Raw genomic sequence first — 11,600 nt, forward strand, 5'->3', positions numbered from 1 at the left:
TTTTGAGGAAACAATTAATAACCTCTATAAAGCGTTATAAAGTCCTAATTATAGTTTCACGCAACCCTTAATCAGGGCCATCATTGTCAAATGAGATTAGGGAGGTTTTTTCCTATAAGTTTTACTTATTATTCTTCAATTATAAGTGCTGAAGTTCCATAATTTATGGAAAGCGACCATAGGGTCTGAGGGGTCTGAGCTCTGAGTGTACATGGACTACCCCCCAATAGACTGTAGACAAAGATATGATGCAGGGAAGACATTGAATTGTTCCTTTTCCTGGGTGGTATTCCATGCAAAATAATAATTCTTAAATTTATCAAGAACTATTGAGTAGTTTTCGCAAATTTAAATTTTTCTTCATTTTCTATTACCTCAAGTTTGTAGATTAATATTACTTTCAAACCTCCATCCCGAAGTACCGAACTATAATGGGTGCAATTACAATACAACTAGCAACCGAAAACGAGTGTTTAAACATAAGGTGCCGTGAGAAATTGGCTCTCATTTTTGGACTGTTACTGTTTTTTTCCAAAAATTCTTCCCAAAATGTAGAATTTTTATGCGTGCAATTTAATGGGCTAAAATTTATCACGAAGTTAAATTTTTTTTACCCTCTACACTACAGTAGGGTAGAATTTGACTTAACAGTGTATCGGTAAGGGGTATTTTTCATAAGAGTGTAGAGAAGAAATTATATGATAGCGAAGGGATTTTTATAATTAGTTAAGCGTCATTGTATCGAAGTGTACGCGCTCCGAATACAGCAGCATTCCTCTATGACAGCGGTCACGTAACGTAAACTGTATAGAGTTTTGAATTGCATTGAGGTATTAACGTCGATCCATTTTTTTAAGTAAAACCATTGAGGTAGAAAACTAATGGAGGGAATATAATGGTAGAGGGGGTAAGAATTTTTGTAGACGGAAGTTGCCACAGATAGAGGCCACTCGCGTGGATAAGTTCCCGTGAAGGTACATTTTGGCCGACATTATTTGACACATGAAAACGCGGGTCCTGTCACTGTCAGTTTTCCACCAAATTCAAATTTTATTAAATTTGCTATTTTAAAGTACCTAATAATTTCGGATCGGTTTGTGCTCTGGTTTATATAAATAACTAACTGCCGCATAGTGTTTTTATCACACGCAATTTTGTGAATTGAGAAAGATTAGCTGCGTATCATGCAAAATTTCTCATAAAGGGAAGAAACAGGGCATTTCCTTTCATCGGTAAGACATGTCATTTATCATGTTGTAGGTACCTAGTTTATGTTTCTTAGTTTTCCAAACGAACCAGTACTTCGAGCAAAATGGATACCTAACATTTGTAAATATATCTCGAGAACTGCTCTCAAAATTTACTTTTGTGCTCACAACGCTTCATTGCTGTGATTTCGACCAAAGGTTGCACCGGAAAATGTTCATCAAGTATCTCGTCAAATATGCAGTAGGTACTATCAAAACTTGTAATGAAGCTGAGACCAACCAGAAATTGTAGCTATTGATCAACAAAATTTAATGGGAGTTGTCAAGTTGTAGTGGCTATAGTATAAAACTGGCCTTAATTATACTACTGGAACACATCGATGTATATTTAGATTTGTAATCAATGATTATATTAAATCTGCATACTTTCCCATCCTTGTCTATTTTGTTTACTTTACCACGATCATGTATTTTACTCCTTCTATACGTTTTTTTTGTTATTATTCCTATTAGTGGAAAGAAAATTATATCTCTACGCCACTGAAGTGAGACGCTAATGATAACGGAAGTGGTGTGGTACTTTAATCACAGTTAGAGGCCACTTTTGGTTCCCGTGGTCTACGTCTGGCGAAGCATTTGATTCCCTCCATTTGTTTTCTAACTCAATGAGTAAAACCTATAGACAAAACGAGTTACACCAAAAGCACGGTGAATAATTCACCGTTACCAAAAGCTAGTGAATTTATTTACAGATGTATATTTTATAACCGCAAAAGATTTACAATGATAATGAAATAGTATAATTTCCACAAACATATAGGTCTAATTACACGATCGCCCCCTGCGTCTTCTGCTCCGGCTTCTTCCACGGGAAGAGGAACGACTTGAGGAAGAAGCACTCCGCTTCCTTCTTCGACCTTTTCCCCGTTTAGATTTACCATGTGACCGGCTCCTAGACGAACCACCCTTCTTCCTACGGCGACGACCCTCAACAATGTCTAGCGAAACATCCCCCAAATAATATTTGTCCCCGGCTCTGCGTATAACGCCAAACTGTATTCCACTTTGTAGCATTGGCCGAATGTAAGCTTCGTACTTACGTTCGAAACGGTATTTGTCCGTGAGAATGTTCCGCAATTGCTCTTCAGATACACCAACATTCGTCGACGAGTGATTCTTTTGATCTTTCAAGGCACGTAAAATAAAATTGGAGACCTTATTAGCGTCAGAAGACATGTTTAAGGGACGTAGCAATTTTGTAATTTTCCACCAAAATTTGTCACCGCAAATTTGTTTATTTACTAAACAAAACAAAGTTCGGGTTGCTATACCAACAAATGATCGCCGCTATAGAAATGATGTTCCTATACCTACCATGGTTTCTATGATACGATATGACATGGTACAATAAGATAATATGATAGTGGTCGCCATACACGATGCTGTTTACCGGAAGGCAGGCCCTCTCGGTTTAGCCATACACTCTACGTTTTATTCGCGTGGTTTTTGTCACTTTTTAGTGTAGTGTGAACAAAACAGGGCTATAGCCATGATCTCTAAAGATGTTAATAGGATTCCCAGTTTGTTTGTTGCCTGACAAACAGAAGAAATCATAGCCCGAAGGTAAATTTTTAAGAAGTAGCAGTTTTTTAGAAGGCCGAGAGTTCAGGCCGGGCCTTCCGGCCAATATAACCACTAACGCTACGGTTTGCCTCGGGTTTGCAAATCGAAAGGCCTGCCTTCCGGTAAACAGCATCGTGTATGGCGGGACCGACAAGAAATCCAAATTCCAACTTTTTAGGGACAAATTATCCAAATAATTTGGATTGTTTTCGTCAAGATATCCAATTTTTATCGACAAATTATCCAAATCCAAATAAAGCGACAAATAATATCCAACCAATTTGGAAACTGCGATTTCGATATCTTGTCGGTGGCGCGACAAGATATCCAAATATCGAATTTTTTTTAGACAAGAAATCCAAATTTTTTGGACAAAATTTCCAAAAAGTTCGGAAATTTTTTGACAAGATATCCAAACTTTTTAGACAAGAAATCCAAAAAGTTTGGAAAGTTTTCAACAAGATATCCAATTTTCGTATAGATAAAGGTACGCCGCTTTTTTATGTAAATATGTAAATAACTATTTTTATTTACAGGTATAATCATTACATTGCCTGCCTGTGGAAAAAGAACATTCGAAAGACGTACGATGGTTTGAAGTCAAGTTTAGCCCCGCGCCTTAATTATACTTCACAGACCACGGAAGGAGTTAGCACCATTTGCTTCTAGCGTAATTTTTCAGTAAGCTTGAACCGCTTGATCCACTTCCTCCAAAGGTATATCCTTAGACCATACAGTGCAGGTCTAAGGCTATATCACGCGTTGAATGTTGTTCTTGCAGGACTCTTATAGGAGCTGCATCAAAGATGTTTATTTCGTCGTTGTTCATTTTGCTGCTATCCTATAAGTCATTTTATTACTAGGTAGGCACTAATTCTTTGACGCTGTATGAAAACATACTAAATGCTATGGCGTGCTTTAACACTGAAACTGAAATGTTTCGTACTGCACAAGGTTCATACGTGATTAAAGGGCTTGAATAAAATTTGGATTTCTTGTCTAAAAAAGTTTGGATATCTTGTCAAAAAATTTCCGAACTTTTTGGATATTTTGTCCAAAAAATTTGGATTTCTTGTCTAAAAAAATTCGCCACCGACAAGATATCCAAATCGGAGTTTCCAAATTGGTTGGATATTTTGTCGCTTTATTTGGATTTGGATAATTTGTCGATAAAAATTGGATATCTTGACGAAAACAATCCAAATTATTTGGATAATTTGTCTCTAAAAAGTTGGAATTTGGATTTCTTGTCGGTCCCAGCCCAACCATGTAGCTAAGCTATTTCGATTTAAAAAAATGCGCTTTATCTGGACAATTTGTATTGTTTATATTACCTATATTTTAAAATAATTTAGATATTCTTTACATTTTTGTTCTTGAAACATCTGTTAGAGATTCTTCGTAATTCTTCTGGGGTACTTCAGGTAGATTCTGAGAAGTTCTTTAGAAACTATTCATGGATATTTTACGGACTCTTTTGAGATTATTGAGATTTGTTTAGGTTAGTAAAGATTATTTAATGGTATCCATTTTTAGATCTTCCATATTCTTCACAAAATTTTTATCAATTCATGACCGATTATCCAGATTTCTCAAAGGTTGACCGGAGGTTTTTCAAGGAACATCTGAAAAACAGTTTTTATTGCTACCCTCTGACGAACAGTTCATAAACATTCAAATCTACTGAGCTTTGAACTCGAAACACATAGCGTTTTGAGTACTCCAACTGACCTGAAAAAATATCATCAATCAAATTAGATATACGGCTTATTTTAGCCCCAGGAGACCAACAACAGAATCTGAATAAATAAAATAAAATAGTTGCAATTTTCCGCAACAAAATAACCCAACATATATTTATTAAAGTTAATAAAAATTGCCTCATAATTGAATTTTTCTATCGCTCATTAAACTACTACTATTACGTTAACATTTACTATTTTATAAGAATTCCCAGGTGTGTACAGCTATGACTAAAATCGGACCGATAATGGAGGTACAAGTATCAAATAAACTATAACAATCTTACCTTCAATGAAGAAATCGCCAGCATAGGAAGAGAGCTCTGTTCCGAAGCCTCCAGTAATTCAGTCTAAAACAAAGAGGCTAATAATATACTCGGTTATTAAAATGAAGGATGCTTTAAGAGCCTAACTACTTGTTTCTCGATCCACTGTCGGCTATGTTAATAAAGTATTACAGGCTCTGAAGGAGAAGGAATACCAAACTCATACCACTTTCAAACTCGAAGCGATCGTGTATCAATATGTTATTGAAGTTAATTACTGATAATTACTTTACTGATATAGGTAATCCCTTAGATTAGGAAAGAGTATGGATACCGCGTATGCCGTACAGCCCGTGTATGAATTGTGTTACCTTTTTAAACAAGTCCGCCATTTTATATGTGGCACATACCTATGTCATTAAAGTAACATCGTTTTTTATGAGTTTTTGCGCTTAAATTGATAGGAAATACACAAAAACAACTTAAAATCATGGTGAATTGTGCAGATTGTGGATGCAAAAGCCGGAGTGAGAAGGAGGAACCGGGAATTTCGTTTCAGACGTAAATATTGAAAATGTGCCTAATGCCGTTACCACGTATTTTCCTATTTTTCATCATAAAGCTTTTTCTTTGAATATCCTTCTTTCAATATGTTAAAATTCATACCTGAATCAACGATTATACATAATTTCGTACAACAGAATCAATCCCATGCATTCAAATTTTGATAACAAACGTCTTCAAGGACGGAATTATTCAATAAACTCCATAGGCATAGTAATTAGCACTCCGCGTTTTTCAAAGAAAAAATTGGTACGGAAACGGCTTTACGTGAAAAATCAAACAGAAAGCAATGAAGATTCTTATTTTATCACAATCTTTAGCTGGAGGGACAGTTAGTTTTAAAGGCATTCCCGAAAAAAGGTAAGAGGAAGTTTCTTTTATACCTGTGTCTGATTAATAAATAGTGCAACGCACGAATTTCATTCGTATGTTCAACTTCAACGTGATTTATTATCTATAATTAGGTGCTTCTGCCACTATTCGCATTTACGGATGCTACGCCACTGGCCAATGTCATTATGTGGCAGGTGGTAACACTACCGCTAGCGAATTATGCGTCCATATTCTTTCCTTGTCTAAGGGTAATCCCTTACAGAGAAATTACTTTAAATTAACCAATCACAGATCCCATTGATTCCTAAAAAGAAAATTGAACTTAATTGACCCAATTTCATTATCTCCGTCCAATATGTTTATTTAATCAGGCCATCTCAGTTAAAATGCTGTCCTTGGATCCCCAAATGACATGTACCAACGAAAATTCTCGAAGGGATAAAGTTGAATGATAAAAATAAACTTGAGTTAACAATTGAATTGAAAATGAAACGTAACATGGACGTGGACCTTATAAATAAAATTGCATGTAGTTTTTCTACGAAATATATGCACCTCCTAGGTGAAATAAGGGTTATTTAGGAAAACAATTTTCGGGAATATTTTCAGTGATATCAAAAAATAATTTTATAACAAATCCCTTAGTAATTTTTTCTCATCTTGCTGATGAAGCTAAAATAACATTTTTATAACTTGTGGGTTTCGACTAAATTACATTTTTATGTCTTATAAATGCCATATTTTTGTACACTCAACAGACAAAAATTACAAAATCGGCAATATCAAATACCTAGTATTTCATTTGGAAACGAATCTTCAATTTTTAGATTGATCATTCAAGCAAGCCATCCAAAATTTGAACAAAATTCATCGAGCCGTTATTTCGGAAAATGGCCAACGTACGTACATACATACTGACGTAAAAATGTTTGCTCAAAATGATCTAAAATGTGGACATTTCATAAAATGACTTACCCAAAAAACGGTGATTGAAACAGCCATCTAGTTCAAGCTAGGAAGCTAAAAAACGCACCGTGTATAAATTGAGAAAAGAAAGCATCAAGAATTGAACAAAAATATCAATATTTTAGTACGGTGGGCCGAAAAATCAAATTTTAAGATTTCGCTTGGGGATAGTTCGCGTAGCCTTTTATTATTACAATGAAAATGTTTATTAACTATTTTTTGATTGTCATTCATCTATTGCCCCCTACCGAAACTTAAAATTAAAAAAAAAAAGAAAATCCAATTTGGAATTTCGGTTTGAAATAGAGCGCAATAGATGCCATGTGTTATAATAACAAAAATGTTTATTTGTCGTTTTTTTATTACATTGAGTCTTCTGTCCCCTACCGACGCTCAAGTTATAAAAAAAAATTGAGAATCAAATTTTTCATTCTGTTTATTATTTTATTATCTTACACTACACTTTTACATTAAACTAACAAACAAATGAAGAAATCGATCCCGTAATAAAATGTAAAACGGATAAACTTATTGTAAGAAGTCTTTTTTGCTCTCAAATTGGGGCATTAGTCTACAAGATGCTAACCTTGTTTTTATAAACCCATCTCTTCTTAGGAAACCAACAACTGATAAGGAAGCGTCCGTTACTAATTTTATGCATCTTTCCACTACTTGAGAATGACAGGGATAGGATTTAAGATCAATATTAACAAATGTATCTGGGGTTTCTGTTAAAATATTTTGCAAGTCACCCACTTCTAAATTTTGAAGTAGTGGCGGTGGAGTGATTTCGTTATTATGCCAGTCGATTAAGTTAGTGTGCTCATCTGCCTAAAAATTTAGTTTCGGTAGTATAAAAGGACGAATTTTTCTTGAATTTTCCCTTCTCTTAGTGTTTAAAATCCATCGAATGGCAAGTTCTTTGATATGGGGACGAGGGTCACTGAGCATACATACTAACAAATTCTCTGGGTCTGCAAAATATGCATTGCGTTGGATAACTGGATCAATAATTCTTTTCAAATCGTCTCTTAAATATCGGCTTAGGTTAATGGTTTGCCAAACATGCTTTCCCCCATTTGAACATGATGTATTCAATTTAATTAGAAACCACATCGGAGCATAAACTTTGAGAACAAAATTTGTCAATTCTTTTAAGTTTGAGCTGGGTTCTTCCGTCTAAATTTAGAGACGCAATAGGCGGTTTGCTAAAGTAAGCCAGTCAGTAACTAAATTCATACCCAATACACCTGAAAATGCATTAGGACCGGTTGTTCCGCCATCAAGTGCCTGAAACAAATGTCTCAATGGTAGCTCATTGGCGTGAAGTTGACAGATAAATCGCTGTAAAGGACGTCCTAAGGTTGATTCAAGTTGAGTGATAACTCCATTCTTTAATCCCGTGTTCGAAACAGGTCCTTTGCTGATCCCGACGAAGGTATTGTATGATCCAGAAAAACTGAACCTGGTTCTTGAATCAAAGAAATATGTTCTTCAACTATCGTTCTTCTATGGGATCTGCCATCTATTTCTTCAATAGTGAAGGTTTTATCTTTGCGGCCATCAAAATAAATTGCGGTGATAGGTTCAGACATTGTCGAAATCATAGTTTTGTTCCTTGAATGTTCTCTAGCTCTTCTTAGTTTGTTTCAGGTGGGTATATATTAGAATATAGTTCTATTCGCCATTAAAGCCAAAATTTGATAATAAAACATTTCACGAAGAAATGACCCATTTATAAAAAAATAAATGCCATTAAACTAGAAAATTACAAAATTACTCAACTTTCAGGGGCTAGTAGGGGGCACAAGACGTAATAAATTTTAAAAAATGTAAATGAATATTTTCATCGAAATCACAAAAGGAAACTTTTGCGTGCTATTCCAATTCGAATTTCCCAATTTCTATTTTTTATTTTTTTTTAAATTTTAAATCGCTGTAGGAGGCAAAATACGCATTACAATAAAAAAAAACTATTAAACATTTTCATTGGAAATAGAAAAGGCAACTTTTGCGAACTATTCCAAAACGAAATTTCCCAATTTTTGAAAAAAACCGTTTTTCGGTCCACCCAGTATACTGAACACTAACGTATGTATAACTCTCGCCAGGAAAGATTGCCGGTCACAGCACATCTTGTGTCAATTTATAATCTATGTTTTTTTAAGATGCGAGTGACTTCCGGAATTGGATCGTGTCAATGTTGAACGGAAAGTGTTTTTGTTCAACATTGACACGATAGTATACCGGAAGTCGCTCACATCTTTAGAAAAACAGAGATTGTAGACCGGGATCAGGTCTTCTGTGACCGGCAATCTTTCCTGGCGAGAGGTTTATATGAAATACTTCTTTTATTTACACAAAAATTAGAAAAATGATACATTACTAACAGTAGTGTCATTTTACTGACGTGTTTACCGGAAATTGTATTTTAATATAAAATTTGAATTTTCATATAGAACATTTGATGAATGTCAATCTGTCAGTGATGACAGGAGTCAGATATTATTTATTTATCACTGAAATTATTTTAGCAATGTGACAGGTGCGGCTGGAAAAGTGTCAGAGGCGACCGGTCAAGTTACAGGCGTTAGGAAAAGTAGTCTGGTGTCATCGGGCCAAAAAGTTAGAGCCCAAAAACAGATCACGAGGATGGTTTGGTATTCAGTTGTATCGGATTTTTAATCTTAAAAAGTGCATGAGTTTTGCGGCCCTGCAACCGTTTTGCAACTGGGGGCGCAAAATAATTCGGATCCCGCTCGAACTTGCTCGCGAGGGGTTCTTTATTTATTTATTTTGTTTTGTTCAAAGCAATAGTTATGAAAATGATACCATTACTGGCGAGGAAGTATTGAAGTACGAGGCCCCTTCGGGGATACTTTAATTTCCGACTAAATAGCGCCGCTTGTCTGGGTCCTATCGCGCGCACCTAAGTATGGTGGTTCACACTGCGGCCTTCTGTTGTATATCTAAGGTAATTTTTACTTACTACGCTCAAAAAATATTACACTACACTCATTTTTAATTTCTGCGTCCGGTGGCTTCTTTATTTTACAGGTCGTTGCATAAATAGCAATTTTAAATTTAGACTAACGCAAAAATAGAAGACGAGTTGGATGCTGTAATGTGAATCTTGAAAATTTAACAAGGAAGCTCAAAAAATTCGAATACTTACCCATGGTATAATGGAAATCTTAAGGAGTGTAGCTGAAGCGCCAAGGGTTGATTAGTGATTAGTGAGGGAATTTCATAGTAAAAGATCCTCGAACTTAAAATTGAAACATCCGACCTCTTTTCAAAAATCCACTTTTAGTTTTCAATGCGCCACCCTGTAGTGAAAGTAGCATTCATTAATTCTACCCGAATAAAGTTTAATCAACATCATTTAGACTTAGTGGCGACATAACGTAAAATTATGAGTGAATTAAAAGAAGGTAATAATCGTAAATGTTTACCTTTAGGTACTCGTTTTGCACCAATAAAACACGTAAATGGACATTGTTTACTTTCAATTCATTTTTAATTAACACAGGTCGACGCAATATTTTTCAATCAGAATGGTTACTCAACTTAATTAATCTCCTTTTTCCAACCAGAAAATAAATTACTGCTCTTACATAATGAAGATTAAAAATACCTATGTATTTTAACTGAATTAATAAATATTAGGTAAATACCCGCATACAATTAAGCTACGAATCATACCAATTTGTGACAATTAAATTTTTATCGTATTTTTATTGTGCTCTTCGTGAAACGGTCTTAAAAATCAATTGAATTCAACGAGTTTTTAACGACCTAAGGATTGGTTCTTGAATTAAGCGAATAACGCGGCGAAAAGTGGGGTTGGAGAAAACGTAAAAAAAAGGACACCGATTTGAATTAAAATAAAGTTGAATTAATAGTTTAACAAGTTTGCGTTAAAGCGCCAACACAAGTTTAATTAGAAGAGAAAATCTAATCAAAACTTCCACTGGGGGGTTTCAAACATTAATGAACTACAAAATCGACTGCCAATTTATATCTAATGGGGAAATTCTAAACCCATTTTCTACTCAAATCTTCTTTTTTATATCGCGGTGTCTACGGGGTGCCGAGAGCAATTTAAAAATCAATTAAACGGGTAGTAGTGTAGCAGTTACATGCGAACGTCTCTCCGAAAGTGCAATAATGCGTGAAGCTGTTGCGAAACGAACATCTTAATTAAGCCGCTATTTCTTAACAAGCTAATATCTACGTTTTGTGAAAGCTGCAGGTGAACCTAGAAAAACATTTTTGCCAATTACATTCAGTAGCTGTGAATACTGTTTTTTCATTTCACGAAACAGCCCGGAATAACCGCCCCTAACCTATTTTATGTTGAACATCGTCATCTACAGAATGACACTCTTAGTATGAGGTACCGTTATTTTGTTTATGCAAAATTAAGGGTTGTATATCTTTAAGACAAAATCGTTGTAAATCATGTGATGAAGTTTCAAATAAAATTTGAAATTGAATGTTCGTAAAGATAGTTATCTTTGAGTAATTTAAAATGTATTTTTGTGAATTTATTGCCATAACTAATTATTTTTCCATTTAAAGTTGCAATATCAAGACAGAAAAGCTCCTAGTTAATGAGTTCAATATGAATATACAGTGCGTTCGAGATAAGAGGGTCACCTCAATATCTCTTTTATTTGACAAATAAAAGAGATATTGAGGTGACCCTCTTATCTCGAACGCACTGTATATTCATATTGAACTCATCAATGTTTTTTTAAGACATTTGAAAAGTATAGTTATTTATATAACAAGAGCGCGAAGTTCAATTTCGCGCATTGAGACTGACGGTATTTTGACGAGGCGAAGCCGAATCAAAATATCAGTCAAATGCGCGAAATAACTTCGCGCTAGCG

The 11,600-nt window shown here is 34.9% G+C and overlaps 1 long non-coding RNA gene across 1 annotated transcript; it reads right to left on the reverse strand.

The window, feature by feature from the left end:
• Window positions 1-1,931: 1,931 nt before the first annotated feature.
• On the reverse strand, window positions 1,932-2,539 carry LOC116172277. Its single transcript, XR_004145621.1, has 2 exons — window positions 2,309-2,539; window positions 1,932-2,261 (listed from the first exon to the last, which is right to left on the reverse strand). It is a non-coding gene; the product is annotated as an uncharacterized LOC116172277 (long non-coding RNA).
• Between the last annotated feature and the right edge of the window lie 9,061 nt (window positions 2,540-11,600).

Source organism: Photinus pyralis, unplaced genomic scaffold, assembly GCF_008802855.1.
Source record: "Photinus pyralis isolate 1611_PpyrPB1 unplaced genomic scaffold, Ppyr1.3 Ppyr1.4_LG5, whole genome shotgun sequence".
NCBI lineage: Eukaryota > Metazoa > Arthropoda > Insecta > Coleoptera > Lampyridae > Photinus > Photinus pyralis.